We start from the raw sequence: 22,006 nt of genomic DNA, 5'->3' as shown, positions 1-22,006 counted from the left end.
TGCTGGCTTGGTCCAGTAGCGCGGCCGCTCCTTGGAGCTACTGGACCAACCCAGCAGCACCCCAGCTGCTCTGCCCCAGGCATCCTGATTCAGCCACTGCTGAAACTGATCAGCAGCTGAATCAGGACGCCTGGGGCAGAGCAGCTGGGGTGCTGCCGGGTTGGTCCAGTAGCGCCAAGGAGCGGTGCTGCGGGACCAACCGGCAGTGCCCCACCTGCTCTACCACAGGCCCCCAGCTTTGCTCCACGTCTCCCTGGTCTGCTGGGGGGGTAATAGCTGCGTCCCCCCCCCCCCAGCAGACCAGGGAGACGTGGAGTAAAGCTGCGGAGGACCCGGGCCGAACCGTGGCGCTTCCAGATCAGCGCCGCAGTCCGGCCCGGGTCCTCCGCGGCTTCCAAATCAACTGAAAGTGCTGCAGGTCTGGCCCGGGTCCTCCGCCGCTCTGCTCAGCGTCTCTCTGGTCTGCAGACCAGGGAGACGCTGAACAGAGCGGCGGAGCACCCGGCAGGACCCGCGCCACTTCCAGCTGATCTGGAAGCGGCCGCGGGTCTGGCCCCCGGTGCTCCGCTGCTTTGCTCCCGTCTCCCTGGTCTGCTGGCTCTGCCAGCAGACCAGGGAGACGGGGAGCAGCTTTTCTCACCCCGGAGAAGGCGGGTGGCGGGACCAGGCGTCCCGCTGCTCTAGTTCTCCGGGGCGAGAAATTCCCGTTCGTAACTGCAGATCTGACGTAAGTCGGATCCGCGTAACTCGGGGACTGCCTGTATTGCTCTATCTGGAGCCCAGGTCCGAGGCATGACGCTTGACCTTGTCTGTAAGGAGCATTTTGAGTATGAGCTCCTTATCTTTGCGCATTCAAATTTTTATCTTAGCATAGTGGGGGCAATCTCTGTGAGTGAGAGTTCCCCAGACATTTGATGCAGTTATCATGCCCATCAGAGGCAGGCATTGCATCCTTGCAGAGCGTGCAGAGTTTGAAGCTGGGTGAGCCCATGCTGGCGTATGGCTCTGACAGCAGCTCGAGAGCAGAGCCGTGGTTGTTTTGGATTTTCTTAAACTAACATTAACACTAAGAACAGAGAACTACTATTAATAACTAAGTATCTAATCTAAAGAAATAATTCTGAAGAGAAGACGAGAGCACTGCCAAGTTTCGTCCAAAGCTGGAGACAGTAGAATGGAACTGGAGGGAGGGGGGACTGTGCATGCGTGTTGGTACCAGTGGAAGCCTGCACGCTTGGCACGCTGTGCATGCGCGGCCCCCATGGCACTGCTACGCAAAAATCCATCCTGAGGTGCAGGGATGCTCAGCACCTACAGTGGAGCACCCCAGAGATGCCTCTCAAAGAACTGAAAGGATGACAGTGCTCTATATATGGCATTATGGATGCACAGCTCCAGTAGGTGCCTGGCCTGGCCCAGCCCAACAGATATCGCTCAGGGAGAACCTTGCAGCAACTGTGCACATGGCACATACACACCTATTTGGAACTGACACGGGCAAGCACTTGAAGAATCAATAGTTTCTGGCCAGTTTCTGAGGGGGACAAGTCATCATGTAGTAAAAACCAAGTGTGCCTCTTCCCCCATTGCTTAATCTCAAAACAGCACGTATCATTTAGCTGATTGCGCATACCTCAGAAGCTGCTAAACTTTCTGCTAACTTTTTCATATAAGAAAACTAAGTAAACTTGCAGCAACCAATCACGTTGCGACAAGCTGACCAGAAGGAATGTGAAATCTATAAAAGTTTCAGCTCAGGCGCTGCTCAAGGTCGACCCTGCTTTGAGCACAGAGCTCCTTTGTCGACCTTAAGCGACGAGGAGTCCTGTGGCACCTTATAGACTAACTGAAGTGTAGGAGCATAAGCTTTCATGGGCAAAGACCCACTTCGTCAGATGAATGTCACATTCATCTGACGAAGTGGGTCTTTGCCCACGAAAGCTTATGCTCCTACACTTCAGTTAGTCTATAAGGTGCCACAGGACTCCTCGTCGCTTTTGCAGATTCAGACTAACACAGCTACCCCTCTGATATTTGTCGACCTTGTTTGCAAACAATAAAATGGAATTGGACCCAGCCTGAAGTGTGACTCTCTTCTTGAGGCAAATTGGACTAGCCTCCAGGGGACAAAACTAGCACTTTATGCAACAATCATTAGACAGATATTGATATCTGCTGAATTTGTCTATGGAAATATCATGCTGTCAGCCAATCCTTAGTAAAGAAAGAAGGAAATACTAATAGATGAAAACAAAAGATGTATTGAATAGTTTAAAAGATTATTCACAATACATTACAAGTGCTTGCAAGATCCTTGTATTAGATTTGTAGTAGTGATGGATGAGTTTGCTGGTCTCTCTCGAATCATCCCAAAATGTCAGAATCCAAATGTAGTTTACTTGAAGAGTCTCAGTCTTTCATTGCCTTTTCCAGGGTATTCCTGAAAAATGGAGATTCCAGTCCTACGGGTTGAACCTTTGCCTGTTTAAAGTTCAGCAGACTAGAGATGCAGGATGGGGCTTCAGATTTCACTTTTACATCTGTTGAGTGTTTTGAGCACAGCAAGTGACTGAGAATTCTTCCTTGAGCATACATGACCCACCATTTTGAAGTTAATGTTCATTTTCCTATGCATGCTCATTCATTATAACATGGACAGATAAACTAAAAACAATGTATATAATATTATTAGTTTCCTGCAGTGTCTAATATTCTTGATCTTAATTGAACAAAGTTACATAAATAATGTAAGGCACTGAAAACATGAAAAAGATTAGCATCTAAAAGCTAATTTGGTTACACTGGTAAATTTCTAACAAGATACAGGTATACCAAAGAACACATTTAGCATCTAGCCTTTTATCATTCTGATATAATTGTAATGTGTCTTGTTAACTTATGGGTCATACACAGGTTAATTGATCTGACAGAGTCACACCTTCATTTAAAATATTTGTAAAAATTCCTGGAACTCTAGAACCTAATGACTTAAATCCTTCCACACAACTTAAAATTACAGAAAGCTGGGTTGGCTGGTTTGTTTTTTTAAAACTTGTGCTGATTTATATTAGGCAAATGCATTTTTTATCTCAAATTCCTGCTGAATACAACAAGCATATGGCGTGATCCTGCGCCAAAGGAGTGAATGGGAGATTTGCTCTTGACTTCAGTGCAGGAAGCTCTTAGACAAAGAACTGCCAATATCAGAAGTATATTTCTTCAAATATAAACTTCAGCATCCATTCTTCTCATATTTCCTAAAGATCTGATATCTTTCCAGTTTCCTCTTCAAAGCTTTGTAAGATTTAAGATGTGAGATTTAAGACCATTCATGTTACAAACACAATAATATGATTCCAGTACTATTTTACCTCAATTTCGAATAATCTGGCTAAATTTTAAGAAGTGTATCATGAAATAGTCTAGTCTTGTGGTTATAGTCACATCAAAAGGATATTATGTTCTCCTCATTGTATGCAAGGTCTCAATACAAAATCAGATAATATAATTACAAAACAGGACAAGCTATTATTAAAAACTGGGGACTCAGAAGATTTATAAACAAACAGAAATTGCATGACCTCCTTCAAGTTGCTATTTCCTATCCAAGAAATGAAACAATTAACATGACCACATTATACCAAAAAGAAACATTTTTTAAAAAGGCAAAAAACTTAGATTTCACTCAATAAAGGATGCCCAGGACCTGGACATCTAAACACATTTCATTGTAAAATTTCACAAGCCTGCTATAATGACATTTAATCTAAATATTTTTTCAAAAAAAAAGAAAAATAAATAAATAATTTTCCATGGAACACAGCTGCAAGTCACAAAATAATAAGGCATGACAAAATGAAAGCTTGACAATAAAAGCTGGTGTACCATCTGAGCCTAATCAGGCAAATAATTATAATAATAATAATCTTCAGCAAGCTTTTAAACACTGATTGCTGTATGCTCTAAAGTTGTACACTCTTTGGAATCAGATCAACAGTACAGAGAATGTACCAACTTCATTGCATTTTTTGCTCCTTTGTAATTAAGATACTAGATTTAAAACTAAAGACAGAGCCAAGGGCAACTGGGTCTATAGTCCATACCCCTATACTTCCTAAGAACATAGACTGGGCTAAATTGAAAAACTACTGTGCACACCACCGAACAGTATCTCAGAAGCTCATGTGGATTTTTTATTTCACAACATAGGAGATAATTTCCATAGACTTCAGCTGAAATCTTCCTGCCACTTGTTCATCCCTGGAGTTCAGCTCTGTGGGCATCAAGAGCATTCTAGTGGACCACAAAACTGTCATGGTGTACAGATAAGGGGAGAAGTAGTTCCCAGGTCAGCATTTTCACATCAGTTAGACCCTTCTAGATAATCATCAAAAATATTGAGATGATTCTGAACATAAGAACCAATGCAGGGTGCCAAGTAAATATTTACATGTTTATGCTAGCCTTACCCACCAAAAGGCCCATTCTCTTCAGTAACAAAAGCATCTGGGTGATCTTCACAAGCCAAGCACATTATATTAATCCATTTAGGAAATAATCTAGTTAGTAAAAGTAAGATTCACACTGGAAAGTAAAAGCAGAGAGAAATTCAGGCAATTGCTGCCACCTACGAATCCAGGAGCAACAAACCAGGATAATTACAATCCAAAGACTGCAAACCGTTGAAACCTACAATAGGTGAGTTATCACAACCCCATCAAGTCATCCAGACATTTCTATTTACACAGTTTCACCTCAATCTTGTCTGAATGACCATAAGCCAATTACCCTTCATCCAAGACCATAATTCATTCAGACATGGTATAGCAAGTGAATTGTAGAATCAGCTTTGAGAAAAAGCGGATGTAAGGCAGAGTATCATTGTCATTCAGGTAAATGTGCTGCCACATGTAAGTATAGTATTGGGGTTACACTTTCATTCTGTAGCTCACTGCTACTGAAAAGCCTAGTAAATACTATTCTTTCTGTATATCCCTATAGCAGGGGTGAGGAACCTAAGGTCTGGGGCCAGGTGCGCTGCTCCCCCAGCTTGCCTGGATCCAACCACTGAGGTCCAGAGCTACCCCATCCCATCACTGGGGAGCCCACACTGGTGCTCCAGCCTCTCCCCCTTGTCCCAACCCTCCACCACTACATTACCCGGGACTCCCAAGGCTCTGGTGTGGAAGGGGAATGTGGGCAATGGCTTTTGTTTCTTAGTCAGAGATCACATCAGTGAGGGTTTTTTGGTTTTGTTTTTTTCTTTTCTTTTCTCTTGTGCATGTCTCCCAACCCAAAAAAGGTTCCCATCCCTGCCCTATGTATGCCAAAACATTACACCAATTCAGACAAAATCCTAGACAAAAGCAAAGCAATTTGATACCTTCATTACATGAGAACAGAACTGGAGTGAGGAACTTCTACATTCTAATCCCAGCACTGCAATCACTTCCTTCAGAGACTTAACCTTCTTGTGCTTCATTTTTCCCTTTTTTGAACTACTACTTACTCCTCAAGAGCTCAGCAACTCCTTCTGCACTTACATATCTGTCCTAAAAGCCCACTGCTTTTGCCTTACCTTGCACCATTGTCTCAGAGGGGTAGCCATGTTAATCTGTAACTAAAAAAACTTAAACAACTACTGGTGCTGTAGCACCTAAGCCCTGGTCTACACTAGGGAGTTATTTCAAAATAACCCCCCTTATTTCAAAATTAAAAGCAAAGTGTCCACACTACCAAACCCATTAATTAGAAAAAATGGGCTGGTTATTTCAAAATCTGTACTTCTTTTCTTTGGGGAATAAACTTATTTTGAAATAATTATTTCAAGAGTTATTATTTCAAATTTAGTTAGTTTGAAATAATTTCCTAGTGTAGATATGTCCTTAGAGACTAACCAAACTAAATAACTGTATATTTTGGTTAGTTCTTAAGGTGTTACAGGACCATTTGTTGTTTTTTAAGTTTTTTTTCTTGCATCATTGACTACCTGTGAATGTTTCCTCCAAACCATCTTGATCTTCTCCTTAAAGTATCTGCAGTTCAGACAGAACATATATGTGGCTTAATAAAGCAGCATGTTTTATAGTCTATAGGACTGTATAATAAATAATGTTCCATAAAATGAATATGGTAATGCTTACTTACCTAACGCCCTGAGGAGTTTGTGAGAGTTAATGATTGCTGAGTGCTTTGACTATTGAAAAAAGTATTTTATTATAATTTGACTAATCACGTAAAGTGCTCTTTTGCTCTTAGACATGCAACATAATCAGTACCTAATGATTCAATGCAAAATGTACAAAAAAGTCATTCTACCTATTTTATAAATGAACATCCCTATCAGATGTAACAAACGTCTTAATCCTGAGGCGTACACCATTTTCCCACCTAGCAAACCAAGTCTATGTAACTGGTATCCATACGTGCCTAGAGATAAATATCACTTTCAGAAGCACTTCAATCAAATAGATGTTATAATACTAAACTATACTAGCAATCTTAATAAATAAGCTAATACTGAAGCAAGTTATTCTGTCAACCACAAAATTGTCTAACTCTCTAAACAGGACAATTGGAAGGTTTGCTCTTGAAAAGAATAATTGGTTTTATTAAGCCAAAAGATCAGTTTACATTAAACACTTTTTAAATACAATGATTTACTAATTGGGCAAACATAGTCTATTGCATTTGATTATCTGCAATTTGAAATGGATTTGCATTAAAAATGCCAGATCCAAACAACTGTGAATTTTTGGGGGACCTTTGTATCCAGATCTGAACTTTGCAGATAGAACCCACCTACCCAAAAAGCAAGACTGGCTTTATTTAGTTCCAGATCTTGCTCATGACAACATGACTGAAAACTTTCCATAATCTATTCCAAAGGGAAGAGGTAAATGCTCCCTCACCTGCAGACAAAAAACACCTTCAGTCATGATGTAAAGATGTGTTTTAATACAACTAATTGTTGAGCAAGAGGCAGGAATCACGAGATGGAACTCTGTGGCTTGCATCTTTTTTATTTTTTTCCACATCTCTTTAAAAATGAAAATGCTTCTCAGACTACTTGTCACTCAGAGCACAGCCTTCCAGGCTGCGAGAGCAGACACCAAGTCTCCAATCCAAAGGCAGCAAAGCCAAGTGCTGCTGCCTCTGTGAACAGAAACACCAGCTGCAGGTCTTGTGGAAGGACAGACAGCTAGCTTATGTAGAACAGACTTTAAGTATCGGGCAAATAAATGGGGGAGACTATTAGGTAATTTTTCAAATATTGTGCTTCTCTATCATCATTAGTATGCAAGCACTCTTATTCTAATTTCACAACTGACTCAGAACTGAGATCTTCTGAAACTTAAAATCCCCATAAGGAAATATTGTAGATAATGTTATTGTTGCTTTTCTAGATATGCATTCCCATATAATAAGCAAATGTTCCTTAAAAGAAATATATCAACTTAATTATGCCTGGCCTAGGTTATCTTACAATTCTGTGAAGACAGTGGAGTTGTATACTCAGTTATTTAATATTTTGGCTACTGAAGGTGTTGGATGAGTCTCTCACTGTGTATCAGAAACATTCCTAGGTTGTTGGTTTTTAAAAAAAATAATAATAAAAAAGGCATAAACCCTCCAAACTTCACGATATACAGGAGGGAAGTACAAGTAGCTTCAATTCTTCTCTTTCACTGTTCAATAAATTCTAGTTAGGAACAGGCAAAAGTGATTATATAACATAGGAAATATGTTTGTTTGCACAGATGCTGGTCTCCAGATGTTAACATGTTTACAGAATCTAACTATTGTGTCTTTCAACTTGAGGATTATTCTAATGATAGAATGGACAAAACAGGCCAATGTGATTTAACACAGATTTCATGTTTACACTGTTGCTGTAGTCATGTTGGTGCCAGAATGCTAGAGACACGAGGTGGGTAACAAAATATCTTTTACAGACCCAAATTATGTAACTGACACACACCAGATTTCAAGTTTCACAGAACTCTTCTTCAGGTCTTGAAAATATACTCAGAGCATGTCTACACATGTAGCACCTCTGAAGTGAATCTGGAGAAAACTCTATGCGAAAGGGAGAGAGGTCTCCCACTGGCATAATAAAACCACCTCAAATCAGATATAATGCTGTGCACATAAGCACTTAAGTTGGTGTAACTTATGTTGCTCAGGGGGTGGTTTATTCACACTACTATGGAGTGTAGCGTAGACAGAGCCTCAGAGGGATGCAGATAAACACAAGATGGAAAAGATTATTCTGTAGAAGTAGTTAACATGTTTTTCAAGGGACCACTCAAGGTGAACTGACCTGCTAACACCTCTCCAATTATAAGAGGAAAATAAAGGTGGCTCCAGACCAAACATCTATGCAGCAATTTTTAATCCCACAGCCCAAGCTCTATGAGCCTGAATCAGATGACTTGGACCAGCTGCAGCCATGCCACAGGCCTTTTATTCCCATGTAGATGTACTCTCAGAATACATTTCCGAGACCTAAAGAAGACTTCTATGTGAGACCAACAGAAGTTGGTCTAATAAAAAAAAAATACTTCACCCACCTGGTCTCATAGACTACAAAAGAAACAAGAGTTAGGTATATAATATCCTACCAACTTCTCCTACTATTCCACTTCAGAAAATATGAAAGTAGCAAATACTCTTGTAATGCCTACTTTGTAGAATCAAAGCATGAATGTATGACAAAAAAGAAATAAAACATATATCCATTCCTTTTCTAGTAGCCATTATGCAACTTTCAAATAGATCCACAATATTTTAAAACAACAGACAAAACCCATACAAATATGGGGAAGCAGAGGTACCATTGAGATTATAGAAAATACAATCTCCTGGATTTCAGTGTCTGTGACTGGTGGCATAGCAGAGGTTACAAGAAAAACTCTGTTTATCCTGTGCAGATCCAGAAATGAGCATGCCCGGTACAGTACAAATCTCTACTAATCATGTGCAAACTGATTTTGCAAAGGTTTAACATTTGGCCAAATGTGGGTGGTTTTGATGGAAACCACAAAAGGGATGATTCCCCTAGATAAATTTCTAGTTCCTCCCTCAAAACACGGAGGGGTTACATCTTCTCTATGAAATGGTGTATTTTTAAGATGGGCAAAACAACATTTATCCTTAAGCTTGTTCTCAGAATGGCTGCAACGTTGTATCCCAAACTTAAAAAAAAAATTCCAAGGAGGCATGCACTCAACATGGAAATTGTCAGCCTAAACTGTGCAAGTTTGGCAAAGTTAGAAGCAACTGAAAACAGGGTCTTAAAAAGGATGCAGTGGGAAATCTTAAATATAGGTGACACTATCAAGCTATGCCTACAATTACATAGAAAAACACACACACACGGAGAGCATATCCTTAGCTAGTGTAAGACAATTTACTACCCTCTGAAGTCTTTTAAATTACACTCTATATAATATTCCTTTATAATGTGCAGACTGCTGACTGCATATGAATATTATAAAATACTACTGAATTAAAATTTGGTGAAATGTAGTGGAATAAATATTAACAGTCATAATTTCTTTATCCTATAATTTGTTTTTGGAAGTCAAATCTGACAGACTATTTTAAGGATGTTTTTGAGAGACAGTAGGTGCATATTGAATAAAATAATTTCTAAATATTCAGAGCATTTAATAGTTAGATATCAAAAGAATATTCTTCAAATACAGAAAAAGATTACAGTTTTACTTGTTTCATGAAAACTTATTGAAGGACTGTTTTTCCATATATTGAACCACTAGGTTTTCAAAAAATAAAACCCCCAATACCTCAGTATGTGTTCCATGGCCTGAGACAATTTATTTTGTGATGTTCTGCCAGATGTCTAGTAGCAGAACCCAAGTCTTTTTTTTCATGGGTTTGGTTTGGGCTGGGGGGAGTTACTATTGTCCCCTTTTGACCCAAGAGGCTAGTCAAAATTCAGGGCTGTAGAGATGCTCCTCTGAGTAGAAAAAATGGATGGAATCTAGTATTTTCTCTGGTTATTTACAAGGAATATCAAAAGTCCTGTCTATGAATATAGAAGGAACCTAGAACAAAAGGAACAGTCTCATAGTTTACAGACTTCCAACCCCCTTAAGCTTTTTAGCCAATACCACAGCCAAAAGCTCTAACATTTTTTCCCTAGAGTCACACATCTTACAGGCTCCAACTTGGCTTTCTTAATTTTCCTCTCTCTCTTTTCTTGTTTGTGTATGTTCTCAGTTTGTGGTGAACCTTTCTTCCTACATACACATCTCTACCCAAAACAATGATCAGCCAGAACCTCTGGAGCAGATACACACCTTTTTTTCCCCCTAAAGTTGAGCTTATGCTTACACTTACATTATCTGAAACTTGAGTTCACAGTTAGCAATCTTCAAGGGGTTTGTAATTCCCCGTAAACTTTCATCCAGGTCATACCATTATTTTTCTTTGATAATCTACAGTGAAGAGGAAGACTTATACATACATACAGTATCTGACATTAATATGGTTGCCAGATGCTTTCAACAAAAATACCAGACACATTTAACATTACATCACAATCTACATTACATCTTATTTAGAAAATACCAGACATTTATATTTTCTCAATTTGTTTCCCTAACAGAAAGCTCAAATACTGGACTGTCTGGTTCAAAACCGGACACCTGGCAACACTAGATATTAAATAGCATATAAACTGTACATTCATAAATTGCAAGATTTCCAAAATAGTTTACTTTCTGCATACACACACAAAAAGTCACAGAAATAAGGGAGCAATTTGTCAAAATATTTACCATCAACTAGATTTCCACAATGAGTACATTTTGCACATAGAATGTGTCAAAGCTAAGTGAACAAATAAAGAATATGTGTAAATATTCAAAGGAAATATGGGTAAGAAATATAAGAAAAAATTGCTTGGGAAAAATATGGGCTCTAGTGCAATACATTTTCAGGTATAATTGCCCTCTGTTAGGTTAATAAGTACAGGCAGTCCCCGGGTTACGTACAAGATAGGGACTGTAGGTTTGTTCTTAAGTTGAATCTGTATGTAAGTCGGAACTCGCGTCCAGATTCAGCCGCTGCTAAAACTGACCAGCGGCTGACTACAGGAAGCCCGAGGCACAGTTGCTCTGCCCCGGGCTTCCTGGAATCAGCCTCTGATCAGTTTCAACAGGCTGAATCTGGACGCCAGTTCCATACAGATTCAACTTAAGAACCCCAGGCGTCCCCAAGTCAGCTGCTGCTGAAACTGATCAGCGGCTGATTCCAGGAAGCCCGGGACAGATCAACTCTGCCTCGGGCTTCCTGTAGTCAGCGCTGGTCAGTTTCAGCAGCGGCTGACTTGGGGACACCTGGGGCAGAGCAGCTGGGGTGCTGCCGAGTTGGTCCAGTAGCACCCAGAGTGGCGCTGCGGGACCAACCGGCATCACCCCAGCTGCTCTACCACAGGCATCCGGAGAAAAGCCTGGCCAGCTGGGGGGGCGTACTAGCTGCGCCCCCCCCCCCCCCCCCCAGCAGACCAGGGAGACGCGGGCGGCAGACCGAGACGCACCGCGGTCCTGCCGCCCGGGGCCTCCGCGGCTTTGCTCCGCGTCTCCCTGGTCTGCTGGAGACCAGCAGACCAGGGAGAAGGGGAGCAAAGCCTCTGAGGACGCCGGCAGCGGAACAGCCCTTAACAGCTTAACAGCTGTTAAGTCGGATCCACGTAACTCAGGGACTGCCTGTAGACTTTTTAAAAATGTGCAAATGTGCACACTTAAAAACAGATTGACCTAGCTATGTTCATCAGTACTGTAAAAATTGTGTCCTGTGCAACGTAAGTAGATTTGTTAGTCTGTATCTGCAAAAACAATGAGGAGTCCTGTGGCACCTTAGAGACTAACTGATGTATGTCTACACTAGCCCCCTAATTTGAACTAGGGAGGCTATGTAGGCATTCAAAGTTGCAAATGAAGCCCGGGATTTAAATATCCCGGGCTTTATTTGCATCTTCCCGTCTGGGCGCCATTTTTAAATCCCCTTAGTCCAAACTAACTGCCCGCGGCTACACGTGGCAGTCAAATGTTAACTCAAACTAAGTCCTTAGGTGTAACAGTTAACTCAAACTAAGGACTTAGTTCGAGTTAACGTTTGACTGCCACGTGTAGCCGCAGGCAGTTAGTTCGGACTAAGGGGATTTAAAAATAGCACCCGGACGGGAAGATGCAAATAAAGCCCGGGATATTTAAATCCCGGGCTTCATTTGCAACTTCGAATGCCTACATTAGCCTCCCTAGTTCGAAGTAGGGGGCTAGTGTAGACATACCCTGATTTTATTAGTTTTTGTGGGTAAAACTGTCTCTAATGAAGAGGGTTTTACCTACGAAAGCTTATGCCCTAATAAATCTGTTTGTCTCTAAGGTACCACAGGACTCCCTGTTGTCTCTGTAATGTAGTTAGGTCAAATAAACCCCCACTGTGCACACAGCTAAATCAACAGAATTCTTCAGAAATCCTAGATACCACCTTTGAGACAGGTGGAATAACAGAAAAACAACTTCCGTCAACATAAAAAAGCTCTATAGGACAACATTACAGTGTCTCAGTGACAGTGCCTATAACTATGCTGCTCTAGTGCAGGCACACCTTAGAATTTGGTGCATTAGTAGGGTTACCAGATGGTTTCAACAAAAATACCAGACACACTTAATATTACATCACAATCTACATTACATCTTATTTCGAAAATACCAGATATTTGTATTTTTTCAAGTTGTTTCCTGAACAGAAAACTCAAATACCAGCCCTAGGAAATGCACATGGATTCTGAACTCTCTCCAACCTGCTGTGAAACCAAAATACATGTTTTCTTTCTCAAGATCCACATTCTTTTTGTGGAAGAATCAGATAATGGCTCACTAAGGACAGCAAAACCAGAAATATCCAAATGCTTTCCTTTCTAACTTCATGCATATTTAAATCCAGTAAGACAGAAAAGCAAACAAAATGGTCCTGAGAATTGGGTTTGCAAATGTAAAGGAAGCTTCCTTATGAGAGGTTTTTGGGAACCCATGAAGTCTGATCTGTAAATTTTATACACACCTTCCAATGATTTGGGAATCAGAAAGTGCCTAATCTAACCTTTCACATGATAAACAAAACAAAGAATGCCAATGCTTGTCTCTGGAACATATGATATTCATGGCCATAGGTCCTTGAATTTTTTAAGCCCTTTCAAAAATTTTCATGGCCAGCTTGCACAGAGGAAAAATATTTGAAAGATATCAACATGCCAGAAACTACTGGCTCTCTGTGGGGAAATAATATGAGATCCAGAGGGGGAAACATATGAAAGCTGTTGCCTACCTGGGGTTGTCAAGGTAACATGAGTCTGTGTTCCTGCAAACAACATTTCTCCAAATAGTTATTGGATGCTCCACAAGTATTAGTCTCTGCCACCTTCCACTGACTGCCAGATTCCTTAGGCTATTCTTACGATCACTACTTGCCATTTATTAATTTCAGCATAAAAAGGAAGCCCCAGCAGCAAATAAGGAAACCATACACATACACAGAGAACAGAGTGATTTGATCAGCAGAATCATGCATATGGATACGATTTTGTCACAGTAAAATTAGGCAACATTCATGGAAGTCATGGTAAAAATGTACAAAATCTGGGTATGCTCATGGCAACAAAACATTTAATAATTTAACAATAAAGTACCATAGTAACATTTACACAAAGGAAACGTTAATCAATAGTTTTCAGTTCCTTGTCATAGTAAACTAATCTGAAATTATGTATATATACTGTGCAATAATTTTTCAAATAAAAAACTACCTAACAAAAACAACTGATTCTCTTTAGTAAAGTCTCTTTTGCATACTGCTGCAATTTTGGTGTAACAAGTTACATTTCAATTGTTATTTTTTAAGCGGTGTCTGCTATCCCCAAGCATGTTTCTGTAAAATAAGAATGAGCATTCAGCATCCATGCTGTTGACTGGAACTGGTAAGTATCACAGGGCAACTACTCACAGGGTTGGCCATCATGCTTCTCCAAAACTGGAAAATATCCTCGTTCCTCAGTTCTTAAACTGTTCCACAGTATGCCTGATATTCTCTCTATGCTGGAATGTTGTCTTCAAACAGTGGTATACTGTCATATGTCATGGTTTCAAATGTCAAGGTGCTTTGCTTAAATTGGCTCAAATCCACAGAAAGAAAGCAGCAGCAGGCTGGAGAAAGCAGGAGGTTTAGTCAGTGTCTATGTAGGACTTCTTTTTTTTAAACTTTCCAAGAGTGCTGTTTTTGCCATTGTGTGTTAGCAAGTTTCAGAGCAGCTCTCTATTCACAACACAAGAACATGCATGTTATTTATTATGTGATGAGTATTAACTCTGGTCTTTTCATAAGCAGCAAGCATGTTCATGACTCAGAGTGCAAACTCTTTTAGAACCTGGAGTTCTTCAATAATTGCTGCAGATTTGCAAAGATCAATAATTTCTTGAATACCTGAACTACTGCTATGACCAGTCTTCTCTTTAAAAAAATGCAACATAATTCTCAGTTCATCTGTATTAACCAGCTGTTCCATCTAGTTATTATGGGATTGGTGGGATGGAAGTACTTTTCCCTATAACATGCAGAAGTGAGCTTTTCGGGCAGGGCAAGACATAGAAGCAAGTTTTATAGCCTCCACTAATTAATTTACTTTCAAAAGTATCTTCCTCTACATATTGCCCACAAGGTAAAAGCAAATGTGCCAAGCATGTGAGGTGTACAGAATTTAAAAACAAAAATCGCAAAATTGTATAGCATTATCGGTCACAAATGCGGTGACGTGATTAAATGGTGTAGCAAATTTTTCAACAATTTTCCTTGTGTTGCTGACTGCTTCAAAATTGACTGCTTCCAAAACTTCAGAATATAATATTCCCCCGCCCCCTGAAAAAATCCAGCTTTTGTTCCCCTGTATCTAAAGTGCCTGCATTGTCTCTGCTTGTTGGGACAGGGATGGCAAGAAAATTACACTTATCTTCAGCACTTTTTTTTTTTTTTTTTTAATTCTTCAGTATGACAGTTGTGGAATCCATCTTGTAAAATAGCTGCCATTTCATGTAGGCGAGAAGGTCACGTAGTTTGACAGTGTGAGAAAGTGAAACATTTTATCATAGAAGAGAATGTAATCATGCTGAAAGTTTGCCCAGTAACTAGCATGAGCAGAGTAATAGTTTATGTAGCTCCTACTATAAGAGGAGTTATAGTTGTATTCTAAGGTAGAACACACTTTGTTGGGTTCTCGCTATGCTGCAGCATTTCTAAATAAACTATTCTCCGTACCTTTTACTGAGTGTGAGGCTCGTTTCAACAATTTGGAGGTCCCACTGAGATCCCAAACGTCGGCTCTGTGCCCCAGTGACGGACTGCCACCCTGCAACCCCCTCAGAGCGCACGGACAGGTAAGAGGACACCAGCTTCACAAATTTCCTCATAATGTAGAGGCTTGAGAGTTGGTCTTTGCTGCCTGGTCGGTGAGTTCCGACTACAGGATTTCTCCTAAATTTATTATTTTACGGGGAGTAGTTTATTGTTGTATGTTATATGTGTTTGTTCTGTATCTTCTGAAAGCCAAGTAGCCGCCCCAGCCTGCCCGCTAGGAGCAATCCAGTGACCAGGTAGTGTCTGAATGCAAGGGCTTGGCAGACAAAGAGTCGTCTGAATTTGTCTGTGATGAATTTGTCTGTTAAGTTGACTTGGAAGAGGAAAGCCAGGCTGCCTTTATGGCAGGCACCCTCTCTGGTGTAGGATCCTAATGAAGTCTGATCTGAAGTGCCGGGTGTCTTGGGGTGCCACTTCACAGAGATCAGGGAACTGGAAGTGCTGGGTAGTTTAAACTAGCGCCACTTCAAGAAAATTAAGTGCCGGGTCTCTTATGGCAGCGCCACAGAAACCCATGGGAACTGGACAATAAAGAGAGATGCATCTAAATGTAGAAACTGTAGGAAAAATGTGAAAAGGAAAAAAAAAGACAAAAAAATTTGGTGTAGAAGATGATGAGTATGAATGTAATGAGTGAAGTATGAATGCCGCTGCCCAGGTCTGAGGCTTAACCTGATTCCAGTCGCACCAGGGCTTTCTGAGGGAGTTCTGAAAGCAAGGGTGGCGTCAGCCAAACCTCGAGACCTAGAGGATATGTGAGGGAGTAATGACTCCCCTTATTTCATGAGCTGCTGCTAAGGTCTGACACTAAACCCAGCAAACCCCTTCTTAGAAGTGTGTAAAGTTAGTTTCCTATAAGCCGCTGAACAGACAGGGAGTAAACAGTATACTCCCCTGATAGACTAAAACAGGTGGGGGTTAGTCTAAGCATACCCCCCTTGCCGCTGAAAGGCACCCCTGCGTACTACATGTACATGCACCATGGTCCAAGGACCTGTAAGCAATTGACAAATTAACAGAGAAGGATTTAATCAAGCGGGGAACTGAAAAAGGAAAGTGAAAACACCAAGAAATAACATTATTAAAAAACTCTCGCATTAAAAGAGAAAAAATTAAAGCCCTGAGGGATGACATTGAAGCTCAGAAAAGCAAAAATCCTCCCTACAGTGAGAAATGTAATTCACAAGCAGCAGCGCCTCTGTGCCAAAAGAATGCACTAGTAGTGAGAGGAAAGGATTTCTTAGCTGGCACAGCTGTATCAACTGTGCCACCTCTCCCAAGCTTAGGGGGGAATTCGGCACAACATCACCCATCTACCCCTTTTTGTGCTCAGCCCATATGGGCCACTGTCATTCACATAGACGGATAGAGAAGGGACATGAAAGATAACAATGGGATTAGCTCTTCCCTCTGGAAACACAGGCTCTACTAACAAACTTGCCTGATCCAAAGCGAAACACCGAGTTTTAAAGCAAGTTTAACAGTTTAAGGAAAGTGTTCCTCCAAATTCTGTGGAAAGAAATGCCCACTGACCATCAAGCCGTATTGGCCCTAGGCATTTTGGTTGAAAACATATACACAGAACAGCAGGCAGGAACAGGAAAAAAAAAAAAAACCTGTCAAGTAACTCCAGGAAATTCTTAAGCTCCTTTCTAGCAAATAATTACAGCAGCTGGCAATCCAAGGATGTTTCACAACGCACAAGTGGGGGCTGTCCAGGCAAAATATTAATAAACACTAAAAACCTTCCCCTCATACAGCGTTATATCTGGCTCAAGGGCGTGGAAAAAGGTAAATTAAAAGCCACCCTAAGCCAGCTAGTGGCAATTGTATTTGAAAATATAATCACTAAAAGCTAAATTTGCACTAACAAGGAAACACATTCTGCGGCATAAATCTCCTTATAAAGCATGGGGAAGTGATCCACCCCAGAGCCAGCGGCATAAATTAACCCTGCTACAGCTTAACTGCTATAAAACCCCCTGTACTAAAAGGTTTAATAATTATAATGAGCTAATTGCAATAATAAACATTTAAATTTACCCATGAAAAGGAACCAGAAGCTGTGGGGGCTAATTGGAAAGCCCACCCTTCATACTAAATTAATAATGGACAACACCTGTGTCATTAAAAAAGCTATTTACAGGGAATCAAGACAGACAATAGAAGGAAAAAGCATGTATTAAGGGGATAATAGGTTTGGAGTCCTATGGGCAGACTAGGAGGAATAAAAAAAGGAGTAATACAGGCATTGAAAAGTTAAATTACTGGAAATGAAAAAAGTTTTAATTTAAGGAACAAAACAAGTGATTTAGGGACTGCAAAGGTGAGACGTAACTCGGTGGAAGAGTGAAAGAAATTAAGCAATATTGTAATGTGTAAGGAGGAAAACCTGCTTTAAAAATGACTCCCCGTTTCTTGCAGCCTCTTTCAATAATCCAGGCAAAAAAACAATCAAGTTTAGACATTTGGCTACAGACACTTTGTTAAATCTAAAGGGAAATAAGAAATTCTACTGAAACTTAATTGGTTAACTGAATAAAAGAATAAAATCTAGACATTGTAAATTTGTAAAAGCTGCACCCTTAAAGGTTAAATTTGCTCTCTAAAAAAACCAAATTATTGTTTTAAGAATCCAAGCTCTGAAACTTCGCTGTGTCTCTGTTCAAGGCTGAGTTGATAACACTTTTGGCTTGCTCTCAGATCCAAGGATGTGTGTGGGTGCAAACTGCCTGTCTGTTCCGAAGGGGTGTGGAATCCACTGTCCCTCATAAATAAGTCTGTAACATTGTATATGATTCTTTTCAGGAAAAAAAAACCCACAAGCCTCAGACAGCCTCAGACAGCAGCCACACAAAGCAACTACTGACCTGATGCCCTGCCGGAACCGGTTTCAGCTGCCTTTAAATGCGACACAGCGTCCAATCAGTGTGGACGTGCTAGTTCGAATTAGCAAAATGCTAATTCGAACTAGTTTTTAAGTCTAGATGCGCTAATTCGAATTAGCTTAGTTCGAATTAACTAATTCGAACTAAATTAGTTTGAATTAGTGCTGTAGTGTAGACATACCCAAGGTGTGCAAGACTGCAGAGCTCTATCTCAGGCCCGAGATGACTGAGAAGAAACTGAGAATTCGGGATCACACATGTAATACTTCAATAAGTAACAGCATGTGAGGCAGGCACCGCACATGCACGACCCATACATTCACTGCTGTAAAACTCTCCGAGAGAAGGCACCAGGACACACCAACACCTGAAGTGGTGCACCTAGTGGGACAGGTCTTAAAGAAGAAGCTATAAATACTCTTTTGTAAAACTTAGTGATAAATATTATCATACATAAATGCTCTTCATTGATAAGAAAACAAAGTATCATGACAATAAGATACATTTTGTATTAATGGGAAGTAATAACTACTCTGGGGTTTGATGATAAATCTAAACAGGCTTCAAATTTCCTACAGTCTAGATAACACAAACAGTTCAGATTGTCCTCACACTTAGCACATCAGTACTTATTGCTAAATTATGGGGGGGGAAAACACATTAAACTAAGAAAATGCATAATGCCATTAAACAATTATCCAGCATAAGATCATTTCAATACTATAATATATAATTGCCCATAATAACTACACTGAATATAATTAAAATATTTTTAAACTAGACTATATCACTTGGGTCAGAATCATAAAGTTAACAGCTCTTTTACACAAGCAAGCTCAGCATCCGCTAACCCCTGGGATTACATTAAACTGAAGTCATAACTAATAAGGAAAGTACTAACAGTTAAATGAGTGTAGTTTAACTAAGTACAGGTTGAACAGCCCTCTCTGGTCTGGCAAAATCTGTCCAGCATGATTTTAGTCAGTTGGAGATCCACTTTCCATAAGTGTGGCCAAGTTTCCCATGAAGTTTGTTTATAGCTACCAGTCCTGCTTCTCAGTGTTCTGTGCTTAATTTAGCTCTAATTTACTCCTAAATGTCTTTTAAGAGCCCAGAAAGCAATGGAAATGTTGGTAATGCTGCAAGAGAATATTGACCTCCCATGGTCTAGCAAATTCTCTAATTTGGCACTGATCAGGTCCCAAGGTTGGCAGACTAGAGAGGTTCAACCTGTATTTACTATTATAGGGGAAAGTAAATAGGATGAACGTCTACAGATAGTACAAGAATGGAAATGCCATGTAGGAAGAGTAATTTCTTACGAATTAAGCCAGTTTATTCCACCCAAATTAACAGGGTGGAATTGGGACACACATAAGAATAGGCTACATATCAAAGAAAGGCTTCCTGAGTTTTTCCCATAACCTCCCACTCCCCTCAGATAATGCCCTCCTAAAATGGTCCAAAAAATCACTATAATTTCCTTATTATCCCGAGATCCAGATGAAGATTGAGTCCCTGTTCTTCTAGCTGCTGTCTAATCACACACACACACACACACACACACACACACACACACACACACACACACACACACACACACACACACACCCTTCATTTTGTTTTTCACCAAAAATTTACATTCAAAATGTTTCCAATAAAAAAAAGTAAAGCCAGAAAACCCATTCAGATACTTTTCTATAAAAATACTTTTTTGATTCTAGACCAGCTCCATTATATGTTATGTTATATAAGTGATTCTCAGATTACTGTTCATTGATACATTATGGTTATAAAAACATTTTTATTGATCTGGAGGATCAATCTCTTTTTGCACTAGTCCACAAACTACATTATGCATATTGCTCTCGGACTCAAGCATACTTCTAAGTTTATCCTTCCTTATGAACACCTTATCAACAGATTCATGAAAGACACCACCTGAAAATATGAATGCTTAAAACTGATGGAATTTTCACTGGGGCAGGCGGTGAAATTAGGAACACATGTACAAAACTGATTTTTATTTAATCACTTCAATCATTATAAAAGTTTTTCCTAAAACAGCCAAAAGTGTATTAATGGGCTGGCAAGGTTTCAACTCAAAGCCTTTTTGTATTTCTATAACTCAAATAGTAATCCGAATAAACAAAATTTTAATATTCCACACTCGTGGCTCAAAAGTGGCAGTCTAAAAGGAGTTCTCGAGTGCTTCCCCTGTAAACTAGCTACCAGCCTGGAGCATACTTTTTATTAGACCAAAACCAGGAATTTACCATGGAAATAGTGACAAACTTAACTGTAACAGCACAAATGGCACAACTATAGGTACAGGTATTGATTTACCACAAAACTTAAGAAGCAGTGTGAAATGGCAGAGAACAGTATCCAAGGCTTTTGACATTCTGATCCTGAGATACCAGCACTATAACTACAGGAGGGAGATTTGGTGGGTGCGATGAGATTTGGTGGCTGCTATGCTTATTATTCCATTTGCCACAGTTCCATTAAGGTGAAGTAAGCAGAGAGGAAGGGAAACTGAAGGTTGCTGGGCCAGCAAAAACACAATGGTTATTGTATATCATAAGCATTGAATAGCTGGCTGTGAGCAATGCCTTAGAATACTGGGACACGTTTTGGTGTTAGCAGCTGGTCCTCAAGGTTACCTCTGCTCTCAGGTTCTTCAAAGTGCAGCTCTGGAGCACTCTTGAGAAAACCACTGCTCCCAAGTGCCATGGGTAAATGAAAACCTTTTTCACCGAGTTTGCCTTCACAGAATTGCATTTGGGCACTGTTCTTTGGCTACAGTCTCTGATTCCTATCTCTCTTGCTTTTCCTGCTGCTCAAAAGTGCTCATTTCAGTGGGTGTTTCTATGTTCAATCACATGGTTAAGCACTCCTATAACTGACATATGTTTGAGTAGGATTGGGCTGTCTCCAGAAATCTCTTTACACAACTGTATAGCAAATCACAAATGCCCAATGCTAGCATTTGGTGCTCCTCACTTTATTTACAGCAATGCTCAGTGGGCAGAGGAACTGAGCCCAAATTTTTTTACTGAGGAGCACACTCAACCAATTAACTCTTTTCTTCCTCTTTGAGTTAATAGATAAGGTCAAAAACAAAAATCATAATGGTCTTGACCATTTGGAACCAGAACCACATTAACCAACAGATCTACTATGCCTCAGCTTAGTTTACAAGGTTTTCAGTATAGGCAGTCCTCAGCATTACAATGTTAGACTTACAATGAATTGCATTTACAATATTTCTGAACTAACAGTGTAATTCGACTCTCAGCATTGGTTTCAACTTTATGGCGCTCAGTGCCACAGTGGAGTAGACTGCCGTTCCAAGTTATGACGTTTTAATTTACGATGCAATTTTCAGCAACCCATAAGTCTGAGGACTGCCCTTACAACCAGATCACAAAGAGAGAACTACAAAGAACACTAAAAACCCCTTCTCATCACTTCTTTTGACCAATACTATCATTGGCCTAGAGACTGGAAGGATTTAAAAAACACCTTTAGAAATGAGGTGCAATCAATTGTATAACTAACGTATACAGAGTTATATATTATATAGCCATACTGTCTGAGAAGTACATTTGAAAATACTAAACAATCTCACCTACTCTCAATCACCAAAGTTCACCTGAGCATTTTCAACCTCACTT

At 40.2% G+C, this 22,006-nt stretch overlaps 1 protein-coding gene across 8 annotated transcripts in view; it reads right to left on the bottom strand.

Annotated features, from left to right (window-relative positions):
• Positions 1–22,006, bottom strand: part of BCKDHB (branched chain keto acid dehydrogenase E1 subunit beta) — a 239,865-nt gene that overhangs the window by 142,981 nt on the left and 74,878 nt on the right. The window contains exon 9 of one of the 8 annotated variants that reach the window (XR_012902584.1): positions 14,035–14,234. The exons of the other annotated variants lie outside the window; for them this stretch is intronic. The gene's annotated coding sequence lies outside the window, so the exon portion shown is untranslated. The remainder of the gene's footprint in view (positions 1–14,034; positions 14,235–22,006) is intronic. 8 annotated transcript variants of the gene reach the window in all.

This window comes from Pelodiscus sinensis, chromosome 3 (assembly GCF_049634645.1).
Source record: "Pelodiscus sinensis isolate JC-2024 chromosome 3, ASM4963464v1, whole genome shotgun sequence".
Lineage (NCBI taxonomy): Eukaryota > Metazoa > Chordata > Testudines > Trionychidae > Pelodiscus > Pelodiscus sinensis.
Note: the sequence above shows the minus strand (reverse complement) of the source record. Positions and strands in the feature narration are given on the sequence as shown.